Here is a 5455-nt window from a genome sequence, read left to right as displayed (position 1 = left end):
TTAATTTTTTAAGAATGATAAAATCAAGTCTAACATGAAGCATACCCAAAAGAATAGAGAATGACCACTTTAAAGCACCATTTTACATGATGAAAAGCAAATCTAGCATCTTAACATCCTTTTATAAGAAAACAACAGGAACAGTCTTGTCACACACTGTGCAAAGGTATCAGATGCTCCTGCATCGCCCAACAGAGGTCTGACGTTCTTGTGTAGACACTAGGGCATTCCTGTTAAAAAGCAGTTTTATTAATGGACACAGGAAAACAAATTCAGTTATTCTTAGAAATTGTGATCTTCTGTCTGAAAACACAAAAGAACATACAGGAAAATGAATACTTACAGCAAGAATAAAAGTACCTCTGAACCACCCCAAAATCTTTCTACAATAAAAATGAAAAGTTTGAATTGTTCTTTACCCCATAAACAATGAAAAGCAATGAAGGAAACATTGACGGGGCCTGGAAAGCTGGCTCAGCAGGTACGAGTGCTCACTGCTCTTGCCGAGGACTGGAGTTTAATTTTCCAGAACCCTCCTTGGGCAGGTAGAGGATCCAACACCTTCTTCTAGCCTCAGTAGGCCCTTGTAAGCGTGTATGCCATGAGTGGATTCACACTTGCATAAACATGCACATGTAGCTTTGGGGAAAATATGAAAGAGATAAATCCAGAGAAAGCTTAACACGTAAGAGTGTGTATATGGAACTTCCACGGTGATCATTACAGTTACAGGGCACGACCGTGAACTCATTTTAACCTCCGTCTGCCAAAGGCCACCATGCTCAGCACATTCCCACCTACAAATGCAGACAGACTGCCCAAACATGCCCTTTGTCTTAGCACATTTGGGTTGTTTATTATGCTTTTGATAAATAAAGCTTTTAAATTTTTAATTAGTCATATCTCTAAATCTTTTTAATGTGTTTGTCTCTTGGCATGAGTCTCCATCTCTCCTTGGCAGTTTCCCTTTGTGACTCCATTCCTGGCATATTTTCCCTTGCTGGAGATCAGAAATCTTCTGTCCATTCATTCTTCCCAGCAGCAGACTTCAACACTTATTCTGCTAACAGAGATATAAATTTGCATTGTTAAATTAAGAGATATACTTTTTATTGTGATTTGCTATAAAGAAAAGATTGAGGATGTATGAGAAACTGAAGCAAGCATCCCGTTTTTTAACCCTACACACAGACACACACACATACACAGACACACACACACTCACACACTGTCTCTCTTTTACATGCACACATACAACACACGCATACACACACATATGCACAGGCTTATTGTCATCGGCTCATCGTCCTCATTTATTTCTACTATATTAATATGAACTATTAATCTTATAATTATGTTTGTCTTTGAAAGAAGAAAAATCAAAATAATCACATCAAAATATTCTACCCAGAAAAAAGGAGCAGATCCAACCTTACTTTCAAGAAAATAACCTTAAAAATTCCTACTTCAAAGCAGTTGTTTCCAGGAAGCACAGATACATCTAGCAAGAACGTAAAATGAGAAAAGCACAGTGGTGTTGAGGCTGTCTCTACTGATTCTCTACACCACTTCCTCACTGCCCGACTCTCAGCTTCCAACCTTCAAAAGTTCAGGAAAGACTGACATTGTTACTTGGGTTCAAGTCCTTCATGGGACTTTTAAAATGTTCTTTAAAATAGTCATATCCCTTCTCTTTCTTATGCAAAATTGTCATTTATTCTCAGTTTTCTAATTTTGTTCCCTTATGTTTAGTTTTTCAGTAGAAGAACGTTAAATTTCTTGGTTAGGTTGCTATGATTGTTGCGTCATTAATGTCCATAATGGGTCCCTGAAATAGGAGGGTTCTTAGAGTAGAAAGCCTAGGAATATGTGGACTCCATTATAGCTACTGTCCTGGGGCATAAAAAGCAGAAATGTAAGCTGGTGATACACAGGATGACTATGATCCTGTCATCCAAAGAAGCTGTGTCCCAGGGGTGCAAACAAGACAGCCTTTAGCACTGAAGATGGTGAAAAGCTGTTGTCCCACCTATATTTGCTTATGATACTGAGATGAATGTGACAGCCAGTATGCACACAATGGACTACTGAGGCACAGAGAGCTCAGCCAAAAAATCTGTGTGCTGTGTCACTTTATACATTGAAGCCAGAAACACTAAGCAATGCTGTAATCCACCTGCAATGCAAATGTTTGGCACTTAAGTGTGTGTGTGTGTGTGTGTGTGTGTGTGTGTGTGTGTGTGCAGTCCAGTGTGCTGATAAGCACACCCCATGGCAATGGCCAATGACTTCCATCCTCACAACACAAATGTTCTTCCCCTTCCATAAAGTGCTTCTTCCCCCAAAGTATAGCTGATAACTTCTAAAGACCATTGCAGTATTCAATACTCACTTGTACAGATAGGTTGCAGATAAATAAGACCACAGACATTTCCATCAAACAGTTTGGTTTTATGTGCCACATATTAGGGATGAGGTCTTCAGCAAGTCTCTGAGCCTGGCTGTATCTGTTTACTTACTCACGGAGTTGTGAGTCAACACCAATAATACAGTGACAGAGCTCGGTGCAGCATCTAGAACAGAAATATGTACAGAGACCACAAACACTCTGCACCAGGTGGGAAATGCACACACTGCTTTGGCAGCCACATCTGCACACAGACCACCAACACTCTGCACCAGGTGGGAAAGTTGTCCAGGTTTTGTCAAGATGTCCTCTTTGAGGATACAGTGATGCCTGCAGCTACACGGTGCATGTTTGCACACCGATATCTGTGAGACATCAATAGCTGCGGGTCATCTTTCTGAATTTGCTCCCTTCTTTCAGTTGATTTCAGATGATAACACACATTCACTTATTCTCCTCTATTTAACACATACTCAGCCATCTCTCAGCTCTTAGCTCAACATCACTTTCCCCATGAAGCCTTTCCGACTGTACACACAAGTGATATTTCATAAACTTTCACTAAAAAACAACAAAGTAACCATGTCCATTTTCTTCTAAAAGACATTTGAAATAGAATTGTTTAATTGTAGTCTAACTATCATCATATCCACATATAGCAGCTGTTCAATATATAGTGAGCAAATACTTAATCTAAAAATTTTGACAGCTTATACTTGTGCTTCACACTCTCAATGTGATGTTAGCTACCAAATACGACTGACATTATTGCCAGCCTATAAGCCAAACTCTCTCTTCTCTTTCAAATGTCCTTTACAAATATTTTTACTTAATGTCCAAATTGCTTTTCATCTGTTTGGCAACAGCCTCTTCATAATATAATAGTGTTCCATTTAATTGCAAGACTCTGCATCCAGCTTGTTTATATCCTGGCTCTTTGACATGATGTGACTTTGAGAAGGACACACACTTCTCAGAGCCTCCATTGGGTAAGCAGACTCAATAATAAACATTACTGGCATGGTGACTGTGGCGATTCGATGAGGACTGATACAGAGAGCAGTTCTAACAGTGACTTGCCCAGTAGACAATGAACGAGAGCAATACATGCTATTCCCAGCCCTCCTCCTGGCATTACCATCACCAGAAAACACACATACATTCATACATTCACACTCTCAAACACACACACACACATATACAGGAGTGTACAGACACGTATACACACTCACACACATATGCATTCATATGTACCCACACATACACACCCACACCCACACCCACACAGAGAGAGAGAGAGAGAGAGAAACTAGAACCCTAATATGCACATCCCAACAGGTGCCAATTTCTTCCATCCTTCCAAGGCTCCTGGTTGTCTGAGAAATTCTTCTGCAGATGTTCCTAACAGCCCGACCTCTGCCCACTTCTCCAGATGTCCCTTACCACACTCTTCTAGCTTAAAAACTTGTGGTTAATCCACGCGGAGACATCGGAATCCTGGAACCTTAGCAACATGGAGCTAACTAGGAAAATCTGGATGTTAAGAGAACAAATAGGAGTGTTTGGGCCCAGCCTAGTTGCATCTTGTTATTCTGTGTTTTGTTGCTATCCCTAGAAGGCCTGCTCTTTCTTTAAAGGTAAATGGAGAAGGAGTAAATCTGGGGAGACATGAGGTGGGGGAAAGCCATGAGGAGTGGAGGGAGGAGAAAATGCACTTGGTGTGTATTGTATGAGAAACTAATAAAAAGGGGGGATATGTAGAAGAAATTGTTCTGTGGCCTATACTTGGGAATAGTCTCTCATTTTCATACCTCCAGTAATAAGATACTTAAGCTTTAAAAATGTCTCGGACAGTGGCTCCTCCGAGCCTGCCTTTCTCCATGATGTCTTTTTCTTCTGTACTCCAGTGCTGCCTTGGTTCTCTCTTTAATCCATCACAGAGACATTTACTTTAACACCAGTTGCTCACTTGGATTTCATGACCAGAGACTTGCTTGAGATCGGAAACTACACATTTAGCTATTCAAAATCACAATATGCCTGTTGCATATTGGCTCTCAAAATATATGAGGGAATAGATATTTCATGGTTTACAAGGAAAATGCCTACACTGTACACATGTCATCTACATCTCTCAATTATCTAGTATGCCCACTCTGAGATGGTGAACAGTGCTATGGGATCGCCCCTCTTTATGCTGCTAATATGTTTTATTACCACTGATTAGTAAAGATGCTGATTCGATGAATAGTCAGGCAAAATAAAGTCACACAGGAAATCCAAAGAGAGATAAGAGAGAAGAAGGGCAGGGTCTGGGAGAAGCCACAGCAAGAGCATCACCAGTAAGCTGCAAGTCACATATGATACACAGATTAATGCAAATGGGTTAATTTAAATGTAAGATCTAGCTAATAATAAGTGTGAGTCATCAGCCATATATTTATAATTAATATTAAGCCTTAGATTAGTTATTCGGGAACTGGCAGGCGGAAGAAAAACCTCCAGTTTCAGAACAGACATCTTGATTCACAAAAGGGAGCAGAACACAACCAAATGATGTGAACTTCAGAAAGTTTGATATTTTTTTTTTCTCTTTGCATCCTCCTGGTTCATTTATTAAGAAGAATAATGCCGATTCATTTCTCACCATAGATACCTCTGTTTTAACTGTTCTTTCCCATGTTATGCTTTTCCAAGCCCTTACTCAGTTCTTTCACTGAAACTCAGTTTTTTCCACCTGCAAGAAAAGCAACCCTGCCTGTGGTATTCCTTTCTTCCACTTGGGTTTTCCCATGAATATGCCCATTACATCCATCCAGACTTCAGGTGTGAGTGACAAGCATTCCAAATCTCAGGTGTGAGTGACATGCACTCCAGACCTCAGGTATGAGTGATGAGTATTCCAGACCTCAGGTGTGAGTGATGAGTATTCCAGACATCAGGTGTGAGTGATGAGTATTCCAGACATCAGGTGTGAGTGACGAGCATTCCAGACCTCAGGTGTGAGTGATGAGTATTCCAGACCTCAGGTGTGAGTGACGAGCATTC

General features: G+C 40.4%; 1 pseudogene; it reads right to left on the bottom strand.

Moving 5' to 3' along the window:
* LOC101994201 overlaps nucleotides 1-5455 on the bottom strand; it is a 42732-nt pseudogene that overhangs the window by 849 nt on the left and 36428 nt on the right.

The sequence above is a fragment of the Microtus ochrogaster genome, chromosome 18, assembly GCF_000317375.1.
Source record: "Microtus ochrogaster isolate Prairie Vole_2 chromosome 18, MicOch1.0, whole genome shotgun sequence".
In the NCBI taxonomy this organism is placed as follows: Eukaryota; Metazoa; Chordata; class Mammalia; order Rodentia; family Cricetidae; genus Microtus; species Microtus ochrogaster.
Note: the sequence above shows the minus strand (reverse complement) of the source record. Positions and strands in the feature narration are given on the sequence as shown.